Genomic DNA, 16,296 nt, shown 5'->3' with positions numbered 1-16,296 from the left:
TTTAGATATTATCCATTTCTTCCAGATTGTCCCATTTGTTGGTATATAGTTTTTCATATTCTTTTGTAATTGTATTTCTGTGGTGTTGGTTATTATTTTCTCTCTCATTTGTGATTTTACTTATTTGGGTCCTTTCTCTTTTCTTTTTGATAAGTTGAGCTAGAGGTTTATCAATTTGTTGATTTTTTTTCAAAACACTAGCTTGTGGTTTCATTGATTTGTTCTACTGTTTTCCTAGTGTTGTCATTTATCTCGGCTTTAATCTTTATTATTTCCCTTCTTCTGGTGATAGGTTTCTTTTGTTCTTTTTCTAGCTCTTTTAGGTGTAAGGGTAAGTTGTTTATTTGAGATTTTTCCTGCTTTTGAGGTAGGCCTGTGTTGTTATATACTTCACTGTTAGGCTTGCTTTTGCTGCATCCCAAAGGACCATTGTGTTTTCATTTTCATTTGTTTCCATGCATTTTTAAAATTTTTCTTCATTTCCTGGTTGACCCATTCTTTATTTAGTATCGTGTTATTTAACCTGTAAGTATTTGTGATTTTTCTAAATTTTTTTCTTGTGGTTGACCTCTAGTTTCAGAAAAGGTACATGGTTTGACTTCAAACCTTTTGTATTTGTTGGGGTCTGTTTTTTGACCTAATATGTGATCCATTCTGTAGAATGATCCATGTACTCTTAAAAAGAATGTTTATTCTAATGTAGGATCAAATGTTCTCATCTGTTAAGTCCATCTGGTGCAGTCTGTCATTCAAAGCCATTGTTTCCTTGTTGTTTTTATGTTTAGATGATCTGAGCATTGATGTGAGTGGGATATTAAAGGTCCCAAATAGTACTGTGTTGTTATCCTTTAGTTTTACTGTATTTGTTATTAATTCTTTTTATGTTTGGATGCTCTCATGTTGGGTGCATAAATACATACAATTGTTAGAGCTTCTTTTGAATTTTCCTCTTTATGATTATATAATGCCCTTCTTGTTACAGTCTTTGTTTTAAAGCCTAGTTGGTCCCATATGACTATTGCTACTCCAGCTTTCTTTTGATATCCATTTGCATGAGAAATGTTTCTCCACCTCATTACTTTCAATCTGCAGTAATCTGTCTAAAGTGAGTGTCTTGTAGGTAGCATATAGAGGAGTCTTATTTTATTTTCCATTCTGATATCCTATGTCTTGTGATGGGAGTATTTTATCCATTTACATTCAAACTAATTATTGATACATCTGTATTTATTGCCTTTTCATTACCAGTTTTGTCATTGTGGAGATTTTTCTCTGATTCTTTCTTGTCTTTGTCACTTTTGGTCTCTCCTTTGCATTCAAAAAGCCCACTGTAACCAGAAGGGCTGGTTTAGTGCTCATGCACTCCTTTAGTTTTTGTTTGTCTGGGAAACTCATTATCTCTCCTATTCTGAATGGTCACCTTGCTGGATAGAGTATTTGTGGCTGCTGATATTTGCAATTCAACACATTGAATATATCATGCCATCCATTCTGGCTTGCCAAGTTTCTGTGGAAAAAACTCCAGCTAGCGTTAAGAGCTTTCCCTTGTAAGAGACAGACTTCTTTTATCTGGCTGCTTTTAGGATTCTTTTCTTTATTGCTATATTTTGCAGATTTAATTACAATATGTCTTGGTATTGGCCTATTTTTGTTGAGTTAGCTGGGAGTTCTCTGTGTCTCTTGGATATGGATATATGTTTCCTCCCACAGATCAGGGAAGTTTTTTGCTATTATTTCTTGAAATATGTTGTGCCCTCTTTTCTTTGTCTTGTTGTGGGACTCTTATAATACACATGTTATTATACTTGATGGCATTACTGAGTTCCCAAAGTCTCTTTTTATGTTTCATTCTTCTTCTTTCTCTCTTTCATTCAGCTTCATTATTTTCCATTATTTTGTCTTCTAGGTCACTGATTCCTTCCTCTACTTCCTTTAGCCTGCTGTTCATTGCATCAGGTTGTTTCTAATCTCATTTATTACATTCTTCTTCTCTGGTTGATTCTTTTTAAGCTCTTTTATCTCTGTGGTAAGGGTCTAATTTTTGTTTTTTAGTCTATTCTCAGGGCCAGTGAGTATCTTTTTGATTGTTCCTGTATATTCTCCATCAGGCATGCTACTTACATCTATTTTACTTAGATCTCTTTCTGTGGCCTTGTCTTGTTCTTTCATTTGAGATAAATTCCTCTGTCTTGGTATGTTGTGTAAGTCTCTGCCTTCTTTGCTGTTTAGCAAAGCCAGTTTTGTCTCCTGCTCATGAAATTAATGGCCTTAAGAAGAGGAGGTCATATAGTACCCATGCCTGGCACTTGTGGGAATGTCTCTGGTGTGTCCTGCATGCACTGTGCTGTTGTGTTTTAGCTGCTCTGTCTTTCAGGCTAGTTGTCTGCAGAGGCTCTCTTTGTCTGCTGTGGGCAATGTTTGGTCTCTGGCTTGAATGTGGCACATTTAAAAAAATTTATTTTAGGGGGGAGAGAGAGCGAGCAGAGGAGAGGGGCGGAAGGAGAGGGTAAGAATATTAAGCAGACTCCATGTTGAGTGTGCAGCCTAACATGGGGCTCAGTCTCACTACCCTGAGGTTTTGACCTGAGCAGAAATTAAGAGTTGGACAGTCAACTGCCTGAGCCACCCACTTACCCCTGAATGTGGCACATTTTAGCTGGATGTGCTCCAGTCTGCTTGTGAAATGAGATCTGATACCAACTCTACCAAAACTCCAGAACTAAGACCCTGCAAAACTCTGTGGTTAGGAGATGTGGTGGGGGTAAAGGTTTGTGCTGGTCTTCTGGGTAAGGGGCCTGCTGTGCTGGAACTTAGAAAAACCTGAATGAGAAAAGCATTCCCTCCAGAGCAGAGGGGGGTGGGGTTGGTGTAAGCATCTCTGTGTTGGTAGCAGCCAGTGTTGGTGTTCCACTGCTTCATGCAGGTGGCTCTGTGTTTATGCTTGTGGGCAGGGGAGGAAAATGGTGGAAAATAATTCCTAAACCAAGGTTATTTCCTTGAGATGGACTTTTCATTCTCAGCACTATGGACATTTTGGAGTGGATAGTCCTTTGTTAGGGAACATATTCTGTTAAATGTAGGATGTTTAGCCTTATCTTAGGACTCTAGATGCCGCTAACACACCCTCTGCAACTAAACTAATGTCTCCAGACATGGTAAAGTGTCCTGTGGTATGGGAGGGGCATAACTGCTCCCAGTTGAGAGGCTCTGTCTAGAGTATGAGATGAATCCCAGGGCCATGGCATTGGTTTGGCTTGGAACGCTTAGATTTTCAGAGCAGAGTATGGGGTGAGAGTAGAGGAATGATGGAGAAAATAGTTAGACGATGTGTCTATAGTATTTTTCCCATGACGGTGCTTCCTGGTTTTTCTTTTTTTGAAGATTTTATTTTTTTAAGTAATCTCTACACCCACCATGAGGCTTGAAATCACATGAGCCAGCCAGGCGCCCTAGCATTGCTTCTTTTAAGGCAGACAGAAACTCCTATTTTATAGTGCACATCCTGTTTGTGTTCTGTGAAACATGAAATTTGTGAACACTATACTGCTTTCTTGTTAGCCAAAAGCATAAGGAGGCAACTTTAGATGCGGCTTTCTTTATTTAGGGCAGGAATGTCATTTTTCTGGATACTACCAAGATTCTTTTGGTGTCACTTTTAATTGTATAATTGACAAATCCAGGGATTCACCATAAGCAGAGTTGAATCCAGGGGTTCAGACTGGACTGTTTGAACTGTATTGGACTGTTTCTGTCTCATTGGACTGTTTCATTGGACTGTTTCTCTTTGTATCTGACCTCTGTTTTCCTGTCTATTGCTGGGACAGAGATAGTTGGCTCCCATGAACCTTGAATGTATTTCCAAAAGTAAAGAACTCACCTTTCCTAAGTCCATGGATTAAACTCAGGAAATATTTCACTCTGCTTGTGGTTTAGATGTTCTCTTGATTCAGGCACTTTTACAGGGGGATGGGTCAGCCTAGGTCAGCTAATACCTATCCACCCTTCCTTCTCCCATCAATTGTGCAACTCTGAAAACAGAATCACAAAGAATGATTCCCTTGCAAATCAGAGAGCCTTTGAAAAGAAAATTGTGCTGAAATTTCTGAATGAAAATCTTTCCCCCAAATTTCCTCACATATATTTTCTAGGTCTTTTAATCTCTCTCAGGTGTTCCTTCTTTCTACTTCTAAGGTATCTTCTTAGTATAGTTCTCAAAGTCTAATCCAGGGAACACTGTGGGGTTAACCAAGATTTTCAGGTGGTTATTCATTTCAAAGCTTTTTTTCATAATACCAAGATTTGTCTCTTTTTTCAAGTTTGTTTATTTTTGAGGAGAGAGAAAGCATGTGCTAGCAGGGACAGGGCAGAGAGAGAGAGAGAGAGAGAGAGAGAGGGAGAGAGAGAATCCTGAGCAGGCTCTCTGTTGTCAGTGTGAGTTTTACTCAGGGCTCAGTCTCATAAACCATGAGAACATGACCTGAGCAGAAATCAAGAGTCGGATGCTTAACCGAAATACCCAGGTGTCACCCAGTATTTGTCTTTGTCTCAGTTTCTCACAAGTTTTCAGTGGACTTTTCCAGAGGCTGCATGACATGTGATATTACATAAAACTAAATGTAGAGAAAAATAGAGGGATCCACTTATCTTCAGTTGAGGCAGACCTTTAAAGGATTTGCGAACGTGTAAAACATGCATTGTAATCTCTCTCTTTGTTTTGTTTCAGATAATACAGTTATTTTTCCTTAAGATGTGCAATTTGTGTAAATATGGAGTGGATTTATTCTCATTGTTAAATGAATGAGTATTTTTAGAAGTTTCATTTTTAGTTTCTGTTACAGTAAATGTCAGTAGACAGAACAGAACCCATGTAAATAAGTTTTTTGACTCTCAAAAATTTAAGAGTGAACCTTTTAAGATCTCACTGGAATACTTAGAGTTCTCCTGATGTGTTTTCCACTCTGGCTTTTGGAACTCCAGTATCTCCAAACCCAGAAAAGCTGTGGAATCTGTTCATTTCAATTCCCCCAGTGGCTCTGCTCTGCTGGGCCTTGTGGAAACTCGCCTGGTGCCCTGCAATGTCGTGTTCAGCCGACAACTCATCTGGACCTCTATGCAAAGGTCTACAGATCCTTCTTTGGGCAGTGCCCTCTTTTTCAATATCTAACCGTGTGAATTCCAAACTGTATTAAATAGCCCCAAACTCCAATTTGTTTCACACAGCGAGACCACTGCTTTTGGTTTGGGCTTCACTTCTCTTTGCTGTGGCTTGGATAATTCCCACAGAAGTAGTCAGGAAAAACTAGGAGCTTACCTCATGTGTGTGCTTTCTCTAAAGGATCACAGCTTTATGCTGTCTGTTGTTTAATGCCTGAAATCAGTTTTTTTCGTATATTTTGTTCAGTTCTATAGATTACAAGGTAAGTGTGATACCCATTACTCTGAGGCCAAAATTAGAAGTCTTCAATTTTATCTATAGTTAGATATTTCTTTACAAAATATTTCTTTACTAATTTGTAAAGAAGTAGTAAGTCCTTTTAACATAGTAATAGTCCCTTCTTATAAAGAATAGTAAGTCCCTTTTTGCAAAAAAGGACTCATATCTTAGGAAACATATGAGAATTTCTCTTTCTACATTTTATATAATTTTAAATAATTGCTTATATTTAATTATATGTATAATTTAATAAGATACTAATACATGTATATAGTTTAGAACTAAACATGCATAATTAGAAATGTTATTGTTGTGCTATTTTTTAACAGAAGTGTACTATCGAAAATGTGGAACTTTTCCTATAGTATTTGAACTCTTTTTTTTGAAAATTATAATGGTTCAGAGTGAAAAGAAGAAATATTTATTTTAGGGAATTAACCAAATCATTAAGGAAATATACTTTTGCAGATAACCACTATGAGGAGAAATTGAGCATTGATCCCTAAAACCTCCCTAGTCTGACATCTCAGTCATCAGGTGACTCGGTCCCTTATGAAGAGAGAATGAGACAGTGGGGTTTCAGTTGAATCAAGAATAGGAATGGCTGCTACTATATTTGAGTTGGTACTATGTACTAGGCCCTGGGCAATAAACGTATCATGGCCTCTATTGTACAAATGCAGAGTTTGACACTAAGAATACTTTGCCTCTGGTCATAAATGAATAAATGAGGTAGTTAGGATTGAACCAGCATTTCTGTAACCCTAAAGCTTCTTTATCAGTTCACCAAGCTTTCTAGGATCTGGACTACACAAGGAACAGTTTTCTACCTACAAAGATGTGGAACACCAATATGATTTTTCCAAGTGTTTCAAATGTTGCACTGCCTACCTTGGAGTTCAGTTAAGCCATAACTGATTTATAGTGAGCTAGGGAAATTTCAAGTTGGTATGAATTATACAATTCTCAGTAGGTGTGTGTGTGTGTGTGTGTGTGTGTGTGTGTGTGTGTGTGTGTTGTGCTAAGTTTCTTTCAAGAAAGCTAAAGAAATTTCCCACTGAGTGGGAAATATTTGCGTTCTTCACCTACTTGTGCATGGATTTCCAAATTGATGGCTATTTGCTTCAAAAGTAGACAGGAAATCAATCCTGGAAATTATTGTGTGTGTAGCTCAATTCACTACGTTGTAAAATATTATTTCTTTCATCTCCTTTATGTTGCTTAGTTGCTATTTCATTCTTCATGGTAATAGCAAAATATTCGATGATATTGTAAACACACACTGACCTTTAAGATTTGTTCTCAGGTTCAGCAGCCATTTGTTTCAGAGACACTTGGCTTTTACATCAGCAGGTCTCTTCCTCTTTGAGAAAGAAAATGAAGTCATGCTTTATATTTTACATTTTGTTGTGGATGTGTTTCCCTTCAAATATATGTCATTGTGTAATAAGTACTTCTGTCTTTAAAGAAAACCATGTTATAGTTCTCTTTCTGAACCATGAGTAACAGTGGTTATGGGAAAGGATGCACATTCTCAGGTGCCTGGTGGGAACTAGTAACCCTCCTCCAAAGAACCACAATAAATACTTGTTTCTAGTGAAAATCAGGGGCCATGTTTGTAAACCCCATTCTAGGCTTTTACACCTAATTACTCATACAGAATTTCCCTTTGTATATACTGATTTTCTCCCAATTCTCGACATTTATATACCATGGTCATATTTTTTAACATAGGTGCATAGTAGACTATCCTTTATTCTACTTAACGTTTCTGTAAATGTAATGAATTTAAAAAAAATCAATGTTTATTTGTTTTGGGGGGAGAGAGAGACAGAGCATGAATGGGGGAGGGGCAGAGAGAAGGAGACACAATCTGAAGCAAGCTCCTGGCTGAACTGTCAGCACAGAGCCTGACGCCAGGCTGAAACTCACAAACTGTGAGGTCATGACCTCAGCTGAAGTCAGGCACTTAACTGACTGAGCCACCCAGCACCCCAATCTAATGAATTTTTTAATTACTTAAAATTGTGCATATGAAGAACATTAATATCAATAATATGAATAGAAGAAAATATTATAAATGTAAAATAATTCCAAAATAAATATACACATATTCATACAAATGTAAGTACACATAGATTTAAAATGTTCAGAAAATAAAAATAATAGTATGTACCACCAGAAGTCTTATGGCCACATTTTTGAAAACTGTGACCCCCCTATTATCCCTATTTTTCTGGTTTGAAGTTGCACTTCAGAGGCCTTACCATGGTTTCCATTATAGGTTTCCCCTGCTTTGTGAAAGTAGAGCGTTTCTATGAAATCTTTCATGGCCCTAATGGCATAAAGCAAAAAACGGTTACCATTAGTAGTTTTTTTTTTAATTTTTTTAATTTTTTTTAACGTTTTTATTTATTTTTGAGACAGAGAGAGACAGAGCATGAACGGGGGAGGGGCAGAGAGAGAGGGAGACACAGAATCGGAAACAGGCTCCAGGCTCTGAGCCATCAGCCCAGAGCCTGACGCGGGGCTCGATCCCATGGACTGTGAGATCGTGACCTGAGCCGAAGTTGGATGCTCAACCAACTGAGCCACCCAGGCACCCCTACCATTAGTTTTTATAGAAAAATTTTGAGCATTCTCAGACCCCAAAAATGACTTCTCTCAGACTTTTCTGATAGCTTAGGACACATCTTGTTAACAGATGCACAAAATAAATCAAAGTGAACCAGAAACTCTCTCGGTCACAGTTGTGTGTCAAAGCTACCATGGCTTGATGCTCACTGTAGTTCCTGGGAGGGAGCTTGGCAGTGTGCTCAGGGTGTGCACTGACTCTATAACTACCGAACGCAATACAAACACTGAACACTTTGTGCTTTTTGCCGTTCTTTAAATAAAAGCGAAATTCTTCAGATTTCTTTTGGTTAGGGAACACAGGCACTCTGCTAATGTAGGTCTTTCCTAAAAGTGAATTGGTGTAACATGAACTTTCAAAAAGCAGAGGATACCTGTGTGTACAAGTCGTGTATGGCCATGAACAGATTTTCTGTCTTGAGGAACCAGATTGTGAGCCCCTCAGGCCTGCCGGCAATGTTTCCTTCACCCTATGTTCCATTATGTCATTTACTGCATATTGTTATGCACTGTGTATTTAATTCATGCTCACCAAAGTGAGCACTTGCACAGCAGTCTCCAGGAATGAAGTCCACTGCCACTTAATGGCAAAGTAACTATTATGTATTCTCCACTAGCATAATCTCTTACAAAGTTAAGCCACATCACTGGCAGAACCTTTGAGAAATGATGCATTTTCACCTCATTTTAAGGTTTATGAAAGTAATCTCTCCAAATACTGGTAATATTAATATCTGACAAATATAGTGTTTTATAATTATAGGGTGCTTTTGAACTCAATTTTTGAATTTAATTTTCCTGGTAATTATTTTCTTAAAATTTGTTTTAATGTTTACTTATTTTTGAGAGAGAGAGAGAGAGAGAGAGAAAGAGGGAGGGAGGGAGGGAGGGAGGGAGAGAGAGGGAGAGGGAGTACAAGGGTGGAAGAGGCAGAGAGAGGAGGAGACACAGAAGCCTAAGCAGGCTCCAGGCTTCCAGCTGTCAGCACGGAGCTGATGCTGGACTCAAACTCACAGACCCTGAGATAATGACCTGAGCAGAAGTCTGATGCTCAGCCGACTGAGTCACCCAGGTGCCCCTAATTTTCTCAGTAATTCTGAAGAAAGTTTTAATTTACCCACTTTGTTGATTAATAAGTGGAGTCTTGAGAAGTAGTTTTTATTTCTTAGGAGGTAGATCAGAAAGTACCACCATTCTGAGTAATTTTAGGTGAGTTGAGTTTTCTTGCTGAATTAACCTTAAGTAAAGCTCTCCTCTTGTGTATAAACCTTGTTTATTCTATCTTTGAGAACAGTGCTAAGAATGCCTGCCTGTTTCTCCTGCTCTTCTATTTCTAAATCCATATACCACCATCTCCTATTTTGATGTCACTGGTTGTTTGTCTTGGGAGCTCATGTAGACTGGACCATCTGTCTATAGCCCCTCAAGTGAGCTGCTCTAATTATGTTACATAGGGACAACTTGTGAAGCTCAGAATCTCAAGTTTCTAACCTTACAATTGATAAGCAATGTAAGCCATTCTAATCACTATTGTCAATCCTTTCTCTGTCTTAAATAGATGCATAGATCTTTAGGCTGTTAAGCATCTTTGAGTCCTGTTTACTTTGTAGTCAAAACCCCAGAAATTAATCTTCTAGAATATGGCTCTTCAAGCCAGAGTCCTCAAGGTGATGGTGCCTGTGTAACCTTGATATGAAACCTCCAACACTGTGTAATATTGTCATCTCAGGGAGAGCCACTCTTCATTAGCTTAAATTGTTAGCTTTAGTTTCAGTAGAATAAATACACATTTTCCTTACGGTAATGAGTTTTTTTTCTCACTTTGTGAAAACTGCAGGGACCCTTGTTATCGAGAGATAATCATATGCTAGCAGTGCCACTTATTATGCCCAGTGAAAGTCCCAAGGATATGATTATCTTTTAATAACTCTAAAGCCTGTTATGTATCATGTTGTATTGTTGTTTACTTTGAGTGCGTGGGGGGAACCCATTAGTGATCTCTGTGGTTGATATTATTCATTGGGATAATGATAAAAGAATCAAATGACCATTTGTTTGCTTGTAGCTAGATTGCACAATAAGAAATGCATCCCACTTCCCACCGAAAATGCATATAAATGTAATCTCTAGCTTAGTATTAGTTCAGTAGCCTGGATGTTAATACTAAATTAACATCAAGCAAAGCCAAAAGAAATTTAGAAAATACACGTGGATAATTTAATGTCTTTGTGACCTTTACCTCCCACAGAAAGTTCAGGTTGGGTTTTAAATTCCTGTGGAAGAAGTAAACACCCGTGAGAAGAAAGTACTCGCTAATTCAGTGATGGAAAATGACATCAATAACTTAAATAAAGTAGGATCGATGTAAGGAAAATCCCTTTAAATGTAATGGTCTTTTAGAATATGGAAAATTACTGAATTTTTCCCCTCTCACTACATACCTTCCTTTCATGTTCAAAGAATATAATAATTTTGGTTTCACTTATTGAATACCTGTTAGAGATCAGATAATTGTCATGCTTTCTCTCATTTTATCTTAACTAGAATCTTGCAAGGTAGGTGATATTCTTCCTGTATTTTAGGTGGGGAAACTGAAACTTTAAGGGGTTAAATAATGTGCTTGAATTTATGTAGAAGATAAGCAGCAAAGCCTGTTCATATCTCATTTCAGAGTCCATGTGTTACCTACTGATTACTTAAAGCCATGATAAGAAGGATGATCACAGTTAAAGGACCCTTGTGGCTGACAGTGGTCTTGTATATGTTTATTATTAGGTAGACACCTGCCTGACACTAACGAAAGGGAAAAAAGATCGCTAAAGTGATCAGACCACTATCTTCTCCCCCTCCCCCACCCCCATCTTGCAACCAACGTCTGTGAGAACTGAAAGAATTCGGGATGCCTCAACTAGTTTTTTGAACATTTTAATTACGACTATTTTCGTGCTATCAACTGTCACTTGGGAAGGATTGTTTTGTCTTAAATAAATACCCAACACAGTTTTTACCTCTGAAGTATTTGGGAAGGGTCTAGATCAAGACCTTTTGTTCTCTAGAGTAAAGTCATCTGTTTTGACCTAGGCCATCCCAGCTGCTGCCTCTTTCTAGCTACATTTAGCCAAGAAGCTCTGCAGTCATTTGGGGATTTCTGGTTTCTTTGTATTGTAATAAAATCAATGTGTTGCTGATGACACCAGCTGATTTGTTCCAAACTCCTAGACCCATTTTGAACAGGGAGAAATTAATACATTTATTCATGCATTAATTTCCTATCCGCACATGTGACTTTTTGGGGTGTATAATAAAATCCACAAGTAAACTTTACCAATAGTTTAAGACTGTTACAATAGCAGGTAAATGGTATGGACTTAACATTGGAAAATTTAATAAATATTCAATGATGTTTAAAAATAATTAAATATTTTGTGCATATCATAACCTGGGCACTGTGCTTTGCATGGATTATCTCATTCTGCCTTCATGAAAATACTGAAAGGTACATACATAATTATTAGGCTCATTTTATACATAAGGAAGCTGAACTTGAAGGAAGTGAATGAAATGAAAGCCTTTCCTCTGGTTCTTATCCAGCAGAGGCTATTATCCCATTGCCTATAATGGATGTATGGTGTCTTTCCCTGTGTACAACAGCACCAAAGTAGCCAAGAATAATGCCAGGCACCAATACAACAGCACCAAAGTAGCCAAGAATAAAGGTGTATCTTTACACCTTTTCAAGGAATGGCATTGTGTAACTATCTACTTCATTCATCTCTGAGCATGCTGGCACATTTGAGGTTGAAACTTTTAACTAAATCACATTCCCCCCTGATAAAAGAATATGACTATTCAACATTTTTTCCAATGAAGAATAAGTAATTCCTAATTATAAAATCAAGAACTCCTCAACCTATCTAGGCATCATTAGAAGTTTCCTTTTAAGAGCAGTCAAGAAAACACACATTGGAAATGGAATTAATTTTTAAGTTGCATATCCTTTACTTAGTTTTTAATTTGGATCCATTCATTCATTCAGCACATATTTAAGGAACACTTGTTTTGGACTAGGTTGTACTATGCAACTTCAAATGGAAGAATAAGACAAGATAAAACAGATGCATATTTTCCTACAATAAAAGATAAAAGATAGGTGTCTGGGTGTGGGGTGGGTGGTAAACATACTGTGATTAATGTCGAGCTAGAAACATGCTTTATATAACAGGATGATGAGATTCATTACATTCCTGAAATGCTGTGGTTTTGTAAAGAGGATTATTTCCAAAGTAATATGCTGTTACTTTTTAAAAATTGAAGTATAGTTTGTATATATTAGTTTTAGCTGTAGAACATAATGATTTGACAAGTGTATACGTTGCAAAATGCTCAACATAAGTGTAGTTCCCTTCTGTCATTACCAAAAACCTTTTACAATATCATTGACTATATTCCCCTTTTTTTTCATCTCCATGATGTACTTATTTTGTAATTGGAAGTCTGTACCTTTTAGTCCTCTTAACCTATTTCAACTAACTCTACTCTGAACCAGCAAAACCTAAACATTACCTCTAATAGGATGGCTAGTAACAAAAAAGGCAAGAACTAACAGATGTTGGTGAATAAGTAGAGAACAGGAGACATTTGTGCCCTGTTTGTGGGAATGTAAATTGACACAGCCACAATGGAAAACATTGTGGAGTTTCCTCAGAAAAATAGAGAAGTACCATATGATCCAGTATTTCCACTTCTGAGTATTTCCCTTAGGAAAATGAAAACACTGATTTGAAAAGACATATGCACCCCTGTGTTTATTGCAGCGTTATTTATAATAGCCAAGATGTTGAAGCAACCTAAGTGCCCATCAATAGTTGATTGGATAAGATGTGGTGTGTATATACACAATGGAATATTACTCAGCCCTAAAGTATGAAATCAAGTGAAATATGTCAGACAAAGAGAGACAAATAACATGATTTCATTTATATGTGAATCTAAAGTCAAACAAGAGCAACAACAACAACAAAATGCAAACAGTCTCAAATATAGAGAATAGTCTGTTACAATTTTACATTTATTTCGATGATGTTTGTTTGTTTGTTTGGATGTTGGTGGCTATGTAGAGTAGGAGCTTGATTTGTCAGCAGATACCATGAAGTTAGGAATATTGTTCTGTTTCTTTTCCCAGTAACTATTTTGGAATAAATGAATAAATGTAAATATAAAATCTCTTGGTCTGTAAGAGTAAAGGAACAGCTGAGTATGAATCATATTTATGAGTCACGAAAATTTGTGTATATAGATTTTCTTTCAAATAGTGGGGTGATTTCTGTTGTATGTTTTTTTAAATATTTATTTTGAGGGATACAGCGTGTGAGTGGAGAGGGGCAGAGAGAGAAAGAGAGAGAGAGGGAGGGAAAGAGAGAATCTGCTGACAGCACAAAGCCCAACATGGGGCTCATGCTTTATCTTTTTATTACTCATCTACATGACTTCCCCAGTTTCTTTAGGCACATAGCTGAACTTATATATTACGCCCAGAAAGGTTGCCTTCAATGGGCTCATTCCTTAACCAGCAACCATTTAGTTGCAAGTTACAGAAATCTATACTAGTTCAAGTGAAAAGAAGGGTTGTTGAAACCATGTGCCAGGCAAAATGATTGTGATCTACATAAGAAGAGAAAACTAGTAAAACCTGACCTCATAGGGATTTGAAAAGCCAGGAGATGCGGTTACTTGTCGCCCCTTTTATTTAATCCCTTGTTTCTCATGGGGATCAGAATTAAGGGTGTTTATTATGCCAACCCTAGTTTTTTTCTGAATGACTGTTTGATTCTCTGATTCTCTCAACAGACTAGTTTCTTTTACAATAATTTCACCTTTACTTGCCTTTATCTCTCATTGGTACAGTTTACAATCTCTAAGAGAGAATCCTATTAGGCTTAATGTGGGTCAAGCATTCCTCCCTGTTCAATTGCTACAGCCAATTAGTTTTAATTACACAGTACATAGGGCAGTCCTTTCCAGGACCTTTGGATGGGGCAAGTTCTTTAAGGTGCAAATGTTGATTCAGAGACTTTCTTGGGATCAGTCCCACATATTCCTCCTTATGTTTCCAGCCCTTCCATCCTGCCTTCCATTCCTTTGGGCATTGTTCTTTGCTCCATAATAGCTAACAAGTCTGATAAATGTATTTGTGTTAGGCCATCTAACAGGTAATTTATTTTTGGCCAGTGTTTCCTCTGGGAGTAAATCCAAAAATCAGAGGGGTGAATTTAATGCTAAATATTTTAGACATTGAGAAAATATTTGGTAGTATGTAGTTTTTTAGGTGCTGACTTTCCTTTTTGTGTGTATTGTCCTTCATGCAACCATTTATAATATATGAGAATCTTTTACCACTGTTACTATAATATTACTACTGGTGTGCCATATGCTAGGTAGAAGCTTGAATACCTAAATTGCATTATGTTATTTAATTTTCAGTTGTTCTTTGTGGCTGAATAATGCTATTGTCCCCACTCTATATCCTTCATTTGGACAAATATAATATTACTTTCATTCTGTGAAGAATGTTTGTGTGTGTGTCAAGTTTTGGTAAGATTTGAAAGGAAAGAATGAAACCTTGACCAAAGTTGTGTTTTTTGTTTTTTTCAGGATTATTATCATTTCAACTGTTGTTAATGATGTGTTAGAGTTGCAAATGATGCCAATAGCTATAAATAAAACTTTACCTTCTAATCAGTGGTTACTCTTAATATAAGAAAAAGTGAGGCTTTTAGGTACACATTGAACTTTGGTAGTCAATTCACATACATGTAGTTGGTGATTGACCAGAGTAAAATAAAACAAATGGTGTTTTATTTATGATTCATTATTAACTTGAGTATAGGATTTTTGTCTTTTGAATAGGAAATACTTCCTTTCGTTTGTCATAATCATTTGTGGCACTTTATTTATTTTGAGCAAATATGTACTAAAGGACATTAAAAAAGATAAATTAAATTTCTGGATATATTAACAATATAAAAAAGACATGTTTGGTCCTTACCTTCTAGACATTATTGATATTAACTTGAAAGTAAAGGTAGTTAGGTACTTAATATATGATAAATTATTATAATCTTAGGAAGTGATATTGTATTTATGGCTAATCAGGAAAATATAATATTTCTATCCTAATCAATTATGCTACATTTGTATGTAAATTAGGTTAGACTTGGGTAATATATTTCTGAGTGGCCAATCTCTATATATCTACAGAAAATGATGTTTTTAATTATAAAAGAAATAAGACAGTTATTTTGCTCAGAAGTAAAATTATTTACCATAGAAAGTTGGTTAGAGGATGCACATGTTACATAAACATGAAGATATAAGTATATACATTTATTCTCAGTAATATTGTATATCTGTATTTTCCTTAGATGGACCCAGTATTGCTTCAGGGGAAAATACTCTCAGGCACAGAATTATTTCGCAATTAAAGTTTAACTTGGTGGCTTTAAGAGAAGGTATAATACCATATTTATGGAAAGAATGTTTTGTTTTTGTTACTGTTACCCTCATTCATATGACTATCAAAAACCACCAGATATTTCCTAGTTCATTGTTTACCTTTTCATTATTTTATAAGCTTTTGTAATATACTTTCTTTAGAAGTAGTCTTTTTTATTGAATCTGAACACCACAAAATATCACAGGCTCCTAGAGCCATTATACTAACAAAGAAAGGATAGAGTGCTGAACTGACTTTTCACAAGACACATAGCTAGTGGGAGACAAAGCAGAGAAAGGAACCTGGTATCCTGGCTCCTAATGTGGGCAGTTTTATCAAGGTGGACATTTATACCAACCATATTTATTTTTCATTTCCTCCTAATTTAATTTTAGAATGGCAGTGGTTAAGTATCAGCTGCACATAAGCTTATTTATACTTGAAAAGTGTATTTATTTGCATATTTTTTATTTTTATTCCAGGAATCTTTGACCTACAATACCTCCACATTATGTGGTCCCAAGAACTTCCCTAAAAGGTAAGCTTCCCACAAAGGGAGATTTTCCTTATTTCACCTTACCTTTGATTAACATCCTTAGTTTTTATGGAAACATTGATAGCCTTTCCTTGCAGAGTGATACCATAAGATCATTTTTAATGTTCTTCTGAAGGTTGAAGTTAATGAAGATATTTACATCATGTAAATTAAGATTGACAATAGGAAATTGAGACCTTT

The 16,296-nt window shown here is 36.5% G+C and overlaps 1 protein-coding gene across 4 annotated transcripts in view; it reads left to right on the top strand.

Annotated features, from left to right (window-relative positions):
• The window catches only part of CNTN4 (contactin 4), a 911,050-nt gene that overhangs the window by 212,278 nt on the left and 682,476 nt on the right, over positions 1-16,296 (top strand). For all 4 annotated transcript variants that reach the window (XM_040492136.1, XM_040492135.1, XM_040492132.1 and 1 more), the window contains one exon: positions 16,043-16,098. The gene's annotated coding sequence lies outside the window, so the exon portion shown is untranslated. The remainder of the gene's footprint in view (positions 1-16,042; positions 16,099-16,296) is intronic.

This window comes from Herpailurus yagouaroundi, unplaced genomic scaffold (genome assembly GCF_014898765.1).
Source record: "Herpailurus yagouaroundi ecotype Mexico unplaced genomic scaffold, PumYag 183, whole genome shotgun sequence".
NCBI lineage: Eukaryota > Metazoa > Chordata > Mammalia > Carnivora > Felidae > Herpailurus > Herpailurus yagouaroundi.
Note: the sequence above shows the minus strand (reverse complement) of the source record. Positions and strands in the feature narration are given on the sequence as shown.